Source organism: Furipterus horrens, unplaced genomic scaffold (genome assembly GCF_987537825.1).
Source record: "Furipterus horrens unplaced genomic scaffold, mFurHor1.1.pri manual_scaffold_15, whole genome shotgun sequence".
In the NCBI taxonomy this organism is placed as follows: Eukaryota; Metazoa; Chordata; class Mammalia; order Chiroptera; family Furipteridae; genus Furipterus; species Furipterus horrens.
In genome coordinates, this window is record NW_028327185.1 from 26,569,481 (window position 1) to 26,579,621 (window position 10,141).

Consider the following 10,141-nt stretch of genomic DNA (forward strand, 5'->3'; position numbering starts at 1 on the left):
TCAAAAATGATAAAAGCTTCAAAATCAGTGGTTCTCAAACAAAAGTGATTTTTGCCCCCTAGGGGACACCAGGCAATGTTTGGAGCCATTTTAGATTGTCACGCGGGTGGGGGAAGGGAGGGTCTTATCTGCATGCAGTGAACAGAGGTCATGAATGCCAAAAAGCACCTACTACGCAGAGGACAGTCCCCCAGGAGAATGAATTACCTGGCCCAAAAGGTCCAGAAACCCTGCTCCATATCATGAAGAGTCCACTCGAATTAAAACAGCATGTCACTTTGCTTCCTAGGCCAGAAATGCTGCCTTTCTTTGATTAGGCAGCATGGAGTCTGCAACTTACAGAACAAAAAAGGCCAGCTGTCCTGCAAATATCGGGGAGGACTGTCCCAGGCTGAGAAGTCACCTGAAAAGAGTAGGAGGCAAAACAAGATCTGACAACCTAGGAGACTACAATTCAGTCTCCTATACCCTGTGATAAACACAGTAGGCATCTGAGGGTCACTGCTTCTTTTCATTGCTCACAAAGCACTTGAATAACTGTTTCATAATGTCACTTAGAACAAACGGCCTTACTCTTTTGGATTCCGGAATTCACCATCAAAAGTTTTCCTCTTTCAAAGTGTGGACCTTTGCTATGTTGTGTGTTCCTCAGAGAGCCTACCTGGAGCACGTTTCCACTAACAAAGTACTTTGGATTTCTATAATACCATGTATCCAGGCTATGGCCTAGTTTAAAATGCTAAGAATGATGTTACTCTATTCTTTGGTCGTGGAGATATTTGTGACTAACAGAAAATATTTTCTATCTCCTAACAGAACCTCATTTTCTCTTTTCTTACATGTTTTCACTATTCCTACATCATATACGCTTACAAGAATGTAATGATCATTGTTGAGTGATAGCATATTTACATTGATAATTAATGGGAATCAACTAAAAAGTATTACAAATAGAATTTACTACAATGAAGGGGACATAACATGCTGCAATAAATTTTATTTCTAGAAATAGTAAGTTAAAGATATAATTTTTTAAAAAACTAACAACAAAACATGTAAACAATGAAAAACCTGGGGATAAACTTAACAACCATGCACAAGATCTGCATGAACAAAATTGGAGAATGCTACCCAATAACAGACACTTTAACAACTGAAAAGCATTATCAAGTTCTTGGATAAAAGAATGATGATACCTATTCACCAAAGTTCTCTCTAAATGTAGTATCTATATTGAAATAGAAAAGTTGTCCCACAGGAAGTGTCGCTTAAATTGGGACCTGAGATGTGTACCCCACAAACACTCTGGCCACCCTCTTCTGCTCCTTACAGGTTGGCTGTAGCCGCTCCCCAATCCCCTCACCTCATACCTCCACGCAGCTCACCTGACCTCCCTGGATTTCACTGCTTGCATCACCTTTGGCCATGAGTGTCATTTCATGACCCACGGAGACAGGCGGCGGGCAGCGCCTGATCTCAGGACCACCTAGTTGCTCATCTCTCCTCCACAACTGCCCTCACCTCAGGCCTGCCAGCCTCAATGAGCCTCCCACCCAGCGCGGACCCACAGCCTTGGCCTGACCCTGCCTCTCACCTCCAGCCCGATTCCGCCTTTCACCTTAAGACAGGCCCCGCCCCTCATCTGTAAGTTGGATTTTTAGTGATCCGTTTAAACAAAATCAGCCAGGAATCAGGTATACTTTTGGACATGAAGTTTCATGAAGAAATGGATTTATAATGTATAATTTGTAAAATTAAAGACTACTCTGTAAAAGAACTTATTCACAGAATAAAAAGACAAGACAAAAACTGGGCAAAAACATCAATCACCTAAAACACAGTGTACAAAAAGACTGAAAGTGAAAGAATGGGAAAAGCTATACAGGATGGTACAAAAGTAGGTTTAATAGTATGAACACTGAATAATAATACAATAATAAATTTTGTTTCTTGTACTCAGAACTCTAAACCTACTTTTGTCTCACCCGGTATCAGGCAAACATACCAAGTGAAAATGACATAATACCATCCAGCAGACTTCGATGCAAAAAGCAATACTAGAAAGGAAGAGCACTTCATATAAGTAAGTTTAATTTACCAGGAAGATCCACATTCACAACATACTCAATATAATAAACTCAAATTATATAGAAGAGATACAAAGAAGAATTTATAATCATTAGGGATAGCGCATACCTCGTTAAGAAACAATAGACCCCCTCAGAAAATTCCGTAAGGATATAAGGAACGTGAGCAGCAAACTGGAGTCAACATTCACAGACAACCAAGCGCACACAACTTTCGCCGCTGACCTGCACGACGCTATGATTCCCGAAATGAACAAGAGATGACAGCAGAGATGCACGCCTGGAACGTGTGTTACACTGACCCTATTGTAGTATGAAGCAAGTTTCAAACAAATTCAAAGGGTTGAAATTATATAAAGTGAGTTTCTTGTTCTCATTGTAGTTAACAGAGTAATCAGTAACACATGGTAAGTAGAAATCCCTACATTTAAAAGATATGAAATACACTTCTAAATAACTCTCAAAATAAATCGCAATTGTAGTTAAAAATAATTGGAACTGAATAATAAAAAAAAATGCATTAAAACCTACTGGAGCCCTGGCTGGTGTGGCTTGGCGAGTTAATCGCTGGCCTGCGAACCAAAAGGATGCAGGTTTGATTCCCGGTTGCCTCACATGCCTGGGCCGTGGCCGGATCCTCTGTTGGGGGCATGAGAGAGGCAACCGATGGATGATTCTCTCACACATCCAAGTTTCTTTACCTCTCTTTCTCCCTCCCTCCCTTTCTCTGAAAATAAATAAATAAAATCTAAAAAATATAGTTAAGACAGAAGTAATATTTTAAGAACCTATGGGAATTCACAAGGTTTGCATCATATCACAAACCCAGAGTAACAAAAATTAAATCCAGAGGAAGCAGAAGAATATAATCATGCAAGTAGAGATGTCTTGAAGGGTCTAAACTTACAACAGTAGCAGTTAACCTGTTTGGGTAGGATTTTGAATACATTTTTATTCTCCTAGATAATGTAAGTAACCTGCAACAAAGAAAGGCTTTCTCGGTTTGGGTAAAAAGGAGTTCTAGAGGAAAACATGGCATAATTTAAAAATAACCACACCAGAAGCCTTTTGTTTGCTCACCTGCACTGATCTTGTCACCCAGAGGGGCTCCTTTGCAAACTTGTGCTGCTTTCTGTGCCAAGGTGGCAGAGCAAAGAGGGAACGATGGGAACAGAACTCACATAAATAGCGAAGAGCTGAGAACCGCAGCCTGAGGGAGTCTGTCCCCGGGCTGTCCCACAGCCGTGACGCTCCATAACTGAGAAGCGGCACCACTGAGTTGGTCCGCGGCAGCGCTGCTTCACAACTCACCCGTAACAGTCCTGGGTTTCTTAACGGCTGTGCACCCACTCACAGACGTTCTGTACCAAAACCGAGCTATTTGCACTCAATAAGCTTTCCTTCTTCAACGCACCCCACCTCTGGAACTCCTGTCGACATTGAATTGGTGTCAGTTCACACACACCCAGGACACACTCAGGACTCCAGACACAGACCCTGGACTCAGGACCCTGGACCCTGGACCCTGGAGCAGACTCAGAACCAAAAGCTGAACCCCAGACCCCTGCCCCAATCCAAAAACTCTCTCCAAGACCCAAGCCAGACCGTGGACCCTGAATGCCAGGCACCAGACACCAGAGACTGACAGCGAACTCTGGACACCAGCTTCCATACATCAGACTCATGAGCCAGAACTGCACGTGGACCCCACACACAAACCCAGCACACAAAGACACACCCAAAGAGACCCCAGCTCCCAGACACACAGCCAAATACAGATTCGACCCCGGGCCACGGACCCTGGAGACAGAATCCACATCTGTAAGCAAGAACCCATAGCCAGACTCCAGAGCTGGAGCTGGACAATGGACCCCAGTTGCCAGGGGCCAGATGCAGGAGCAGAACCAAGTCCTCACCCTGTGAGCAGAGCTGAGAGTTAATGAAGAGCTCGTGTGACTCACTAAGTCGGAGCACCTAGTGTCACAAATATTTTTCAGGCCAATGTAAATGTACAAGAGAGGAAAATAACTCACAGAATTACTAAATAACGCCAAACCCTGCAGAAATAAACCAAAAAGACGAGCAACAACAAGAAAAAATAGTGCTTACTTTTGCCAGAGATGTCCATGATCTCTCGGCTGCTGCACCTTCCAGAAGTTAAGTGTCCCTGCCATGAATGTCACTGCGCCGGCTCACCAAAACTGTGGGAGATTAAAAACTACTTTTGTCATACCTTCTAAATTCTGACACCTGAGATAATAGTCAAACTCGCACAATCAGATTAAGAGGAGATACTCAATGTTTAATACATGCACAAGGGGAATTCATATTGAAATGAATGCCAAACACAATGAGGTGATATCGGGTATAAAGGACATTTTGGAAAATGGAAGAACAGAGTCTTAGACTTTAATGGTGAAATGGGTATGTTCAGGTTAATTTAGAAAAAAGGCAGCATACCCGGCAGGTTAATTTTTGTTCGGCGACCCCCCAAAGACTATTACACACAAGAAGTAAGATAAGAGGGTGGACGGGCTTTTGCTAGGACTATTACTGTCTAAAGCTAAGGTGATTGTGCTAAAGCTCTTTTCCTAAACCAAATTTTGGCCATTAAACTGCTCAGGAAGAACTGAGATGATAAACATAAGTAATTTCTCAGTCTTTCCTTTCTTAACAGCCAGTTTAAAATCAACATGCCGAGCAGAAAATTCTGGCCCCCTTCATTACCACCTTTGAAAGTTTGAATAAAAGGTTTATAGCCACAAGCTAAAATGGTGCCTTGTTCCATATTTCACTGACATAATCACTCAGTTTTGAGAATAAGTTGCTTTAGCTAAATTGCTAAACCTTACTTAAGGAAATGGTGACATATATGTACTCCCCAAATTTACCTATTAAATACCTCATTGCTCGCTTGCCTACGTGGTGGAGAAGCAATCTTTCCTCTAACCTCAAGAATCTTTAGGCTGGTCCAATAACCCAATAGGTATGACACAGATTAGCCAATGAAAATAACCAAATTTTAGACATACGTAGGCATGGGAACCTCACTCACATGAGAGTCAGAAACCCCACGTGCAGAAGAGTATTAGAATTGGAATGGAAACATGGGTGTACACAACATACTGAGCTAGTGGTGGTGTAAGGTGCCTTGGGGCTTCAAGTCTCCTTGCAAAATTATAAGAGCAGATGCTTCGAAAAAAGGTGCTATTCCCAAGATGTACAAGATGGCAACGAAAAAGAGCATTTCCTGGCGGCCTCGTCTCGGCTGTTATTCCACAGATGCGCACTAGATGGCAGGCAGTGTGCAGCAGAGTGTACAAAGGGGCCCCACTCTGACACGGCAGGGCGACCTGCCACATCAGCCCTGGGTCCTCTGGCTGTTGGGGAAGTATTACCTAAGAGAGCATGGCGCCCTGTAATGCGAGCTCTGGGTCTTCGCCAAAGAAAATCAAAGGTGGTGTCCGGTCAGCTCTGGGGCTGATGAGCAAGGGGAGGGGCCCCATCTGAGAGCATAGTGGGTCCTGTGACATCAGGTCTGGGTCATTGGAATGTGGAGAGGATCACACATGAGAGGCTGGAGTGTCCTGTGAGGGTCAGAAAGGCGTCTCCCTGTAAAATTTCATGTCCTGACCTTTCGTCTTTGTGTCCAGTGACTGCGGGGAGGGGTCTGACTAGAGAGAGTAGGGTGTCCGGTCACATTGGCTCTGTCTCCTATCAGTTTGGAAAACAGTCCCACCAGCGGGAACAGTGGTTTCTGTCGTATCAGCTCTGGGTCTCCTGAGTGTGGGGAAGGGCCCCTCCCTTGGAGTGTAGTCATCCTGTCCCATCAGCTCTGGGTCCTGTGACTGTCGGGTACGGTCACACTTGAGACGGCAGAGGGTGCGGTGACTTCAGCCTTTGCTCCTGTGGTCGTTGGCTGACCCACCAGAGACAGTGAGGAGCCCTGTGGTTTCGGTGTGGAGTCTTATTACTGTGATGAGGAGTTCCACCCAAGAGCAGAGCAAGACCTGTGACATCAGGTGTAGGTCCTGTGAGTGGAGGCGGCCAGTCTGGGAGGGTAGGGGGTCCTCTGAAAATCGCGCTGCATCTTGTGAGCACTGGAAGGAGTCCCATCAGAGAGAAAAAGGGGTTGTGTCACGTCAGCTCTGGGTCCGGTGAATGTGGTGAGGGGTTTCACCCAGAAAGAATAGCGGGTCCAGTGACATCAGCTCAGGGTCCTATGAGTATGAGGAGGGGCTCCCACCTGACAGAGTAAGGGGCCATGTCACTTCAGCTCTGAGTTCTGTGATTGTGAACAGGGGGCTTTCTCTGGGAGAACTGGGGGTCTGGTCAAACTAGCTGTATGTCTTGTTAGTTTGGGGAAAGGTCGCACCAGACAGAATAGTGGATCTTGTTGTAGGGGCACCAAATAGTCCCTGTAAAAAGTTTCAAAGGTCTGCTAAATACGTAAACACGTAGGGGCTTCAGATGTTCTTTGTAAAAAGTAGCAAGGACTTGCTAAAAAGCCTTGAAGAGAGGAATGTCGGAAGGAGTGTAGCAATTGGTGATTTACAAGCTAAAAGGACCTCAGCCTCTATCACCTTCCATTTACTTGTGTCTGGTTTAGAACATTTGTGAAGGTTGTGCTTTGCAGAATGTCTAGCCCTTTGAAGACAGATTGCTTCGCAGGGAGTTCGTCCCTGGCTGAAGAGCTATGCTGCCACCAGAGATAACCTTATAGCCTTGCAAATTTCTGTTCCCGTTACTGCCAAGACATTCCTGCAGTCCTGCCCAGCCCCCTCTTCCTAAGGCCGTTTCCCGCCAAAGAAGCAGCAAAGGGGGCCTCATCAGTATAAAAACTCCGCGTTTTAGACTCCATTGCAGGTTGGAGCATGTTAGAGGCCGGCTCAGGGTCTGCCCAACTCCTGGTCATTAGTAAAATCCTTTCCTTACTTTATACACGGCTTCAGAGCATTCCATCTCACCTATGTAGCTGCAATACTATCCCTCGAGCCACCACGGAGAGGAGTGTCACGTGAGAGTAGCGGGTCCTGCCACAGGTACTGCGGGCCCTACCACGATGGATGCGTTTGTAAGACATCCCGAGCAAGGGGTGGCGTGAGTTGCCTTGGAGATTCATATTGTCCTTGCAAAATGGTAAGAGCTGCTGCTGAGTACATAGGCGCCGGTCTCAGGATGTGCACTAGATGGCAGCAGGGAAGAGCATTTCCTGGAGTGTGCATCTGAGCCTGTGGGGGGTTCCACTCTCTCTTCTCTGCCTGCAGAGAGACTCCTGTCACTTCAGCCGTGGATTCTCTGAGTGCCGGGAGGGGTCTTACCGGAGAGAGTACGGAGCCCTGGTCATGGGACGGTGTGGAGGAGTCCAGCATGAGAGATTAGGGGGTGCTGGAATGTCAGCTCTGAGTCCTGGCAGGGAGTGTGGGGTGTCCAGTCACTGCCCCTCTGAGTCCTGTGAGTGTCAGGAGGGGTCTTACCTGAGAGAGCAGGGGTCCTGTGACAGCAGCTCTGGGTCAGTATGTGATTATCACATCTTCGGTTCTTAGGATGCAGAAGACTGTCTTCTTTAGTAATCAAAGACCTGACTGAAACGATATGAAGCAGAAACATTTTAAGGAAACATAGTATCTCTGTTTTATAGGCAGAAAAACTCTCATACTACCTTATCTGGTGCTACACAATATGGAAAAATTTTTGTCATTTCAACAAAATAAAATAGAACTGAACCGTGCTTCTACGTCAGCTCACTTTTCGTATTTACATTCATTTACTTAATGGAATTTCGTCCCATCGTATTCGGCTTCACCGTATAGAAAACGTCCTCTCTCTCCATTTCTCATCACGGACCTTCCACTTTCCTTCTGACATTCAGCTTTTGTCCTGCTTTTCCTCTGTCCACTCTGGCACAACCAGCCTCACTTACAACAAACTTAATTACATTTCTCTGAAATATACATGCCCGTATCTCAATACCTTTCTCTTACACACAGTACTTTACGGCTTTTTTCTGGACCTTTTACTTGAATTCTTAACCTTTAAAAAATTTTAATCCCTTGTGAAAACTAAGAGTAAGAAATTGTCAATTCTCTGGGACACCAGTATTCTTTAGGTTGACACTGATAAACAAATTCGATCAGTTCTAGAGATTACTTATTCACAGCACACATTTTTAATATTCCACAAGACGTGTTACTAAGTCTCAAATCGCCTAAATCTGTCTATCATTTGCAGCAAAACACAAACAAGCCTGTGTTCTGTCCGCCTAACCCTCACCCAAACTCTCCCTGACGCCACACAAGAACCTCAAAACCCCACGAATGTGCTCACCGAGCCGACTCTGCGGGCCCTCTGTAGATGACGCTCCCGCCGCCCCCCTGCGCCTCCCGGTCCCCGGAGGCGCCCCCCGGGGCTGCAGAAGCCGGTGAAGGACCTCGGCCCAGCGGCACCGCGCGGAGCCACGGACGCGGCCTGACAGCACAGAGCCGGCCCGGGGACCAGCGAGACGCCGGCGCACGGGAGTCCCCTGGGACACGGAGGCGGTCGGGCGCCCCTGCCGCACCGGCCGCCGCCGCACAGTTCAGCCGGGCCCTGGGTCCCCTTCTAGCCGTCCTGCTTAAACCCATTCATTGGGGGAAACTCCAGCTGCAGTGGAGACACGAGCCCCAGGACGTCTCCCTCCCGGCCCCGGAGCAGCAGGAGAACGGTCTGGAGAGCACAGCGCCCGCGCCACGAGCCCGCTGCCCAGACGCCGCCCGCGGGCCCCGGCCCCTCGCCCGCACAGCCAGAACGCCCGCTTCGGCCCCCAGGGGGCAGCACGGCTCACCGCTCCCTCCCTCCTCCGGCTCCGCCGGGAACCGGAGCAGTCCTGCGCTCCTGACCACGCTCCCGGGGCGCCAGGGTCCCCGTCTCTCTCCTTCCCGGGAGAAAAGAGCAGCAGCCCGGCGGCCCTGGCCAGCGCAGCGCCGTGAGCCCCCAGCCGGAGCCAGCTGCGCAAACCCGCCCGACCTGCCCTCCCGCCCCGGTCACGGCTGAGGCCCGGCGGGAGGGCCGGTTTGCGGCGACGCTGCTTCGCTCTGCTCCCTCTTCCTCCGCACGGGGAAGGAACCCCCACACCTGTGGGAATGGCGGGCCCCTTGTCCCGTGCCCTGCCTGCCCAGCTCTCCTTCCAGCCTCTCGGGGCCTCTGTCCCCTCCGCCCACCGACAGGTCTCCGCTCCGCAGACCTCAGCCCGCTCCTGTTCCCCCCAGTTCTGCCCGGGCCCTCCCCCCACCCCGCCTCCAGTTTCCCCCTCTCACCGCGTGCCCCGGACGTCTCCCGTCCGGCCTTCTCCCCGGCCCACCTCTTCCCGCACGGCTCCCAGGGCTCCGGCCCTCCTTCCAGACGCGCCTCCGTCCGCCTTCTCACCTGGGCTTCTCCTCACCGCCACCCCGACCTGCCGGGACGGCAGCCCCGCCTTCACCTCCGCCCGTCGCACCCCTCCAGGCCCGCACCTGGCAGCCTCCGAGTCACTCCTCCTCCTCCCGCGGTTCTGGAACAGAGCGCGCCGCACCGCCCCCTTCCGCTGTCCTCGCTGAGCGCTCGCCCCTCCTGAGCCCTGCGCCGACCACGCCTCCACACGTGGGGTCATCTGCGCGCACGCGCACGTGGGGTCATCCGCGCACGCGTACGTGCCCACGGCGTGGTCATCCGCGCACGCGCGCGTGCCCACGAGCTGGTCATCCGCGCACGCGTACGTGTGGACGGGGTGGTCATCCGCGCACGCGTACGTGCCCACGCGGTGGTCATCCGCGCACGCGTACGTGTGGACGGAGTGGTCATCCGCGCACGCGTACGTGTGGACGGGGCGTCTGCGGCGCTGGGAGGGGAGGGAGGGCACCGGCGGGCGGGGGACCGGCACGGGCTGCGGACTGAGAAGGGCTCCGGAAGCGGGCCGGCCGCTGCGGGGGTGAGGACCTCGGGGAGGCTGTGAAAGTACTCTGCTGTACCCAAAAGCTGCAAGGCACAGATGATTTCTGAGCGGCCTTGTAACTTCTTCAAAACTGACCATATTATAT

General features: G+C 49.8%; 1 long non-coding RNA gene across 2 annotated transcripts; it reads right to left on the reverse strand.

Annotated features, from left to right (window-relative positions):
• Window positions 1-343: 343 nt before the first annotated feature.
• On the reverse strand, window positions 344-9,632 carry LOC149992556 (uncharacterized). 2 transcript variants are annotated; one of them, XR_016508321.1, is made up of 4 exons: window positions 9,578-9,632; window positions 7,565-7,672; window positions 4,197-4,288; window positions 344-403 (listed from the first exon to the last, which is right to left on the reverse strand). It is a non-coding gene; the product is annotated as an uncharacterized LOC149992556 (long non-coding RNA). The 2 variants fall into 2 exon arrangements; XR_016508322.1 differs by having other exon boundaries at window positions 9,492-9,618.
• Between the last annotated feature and the right edge of the window lie 509 nt (window positions 9,633-10,141).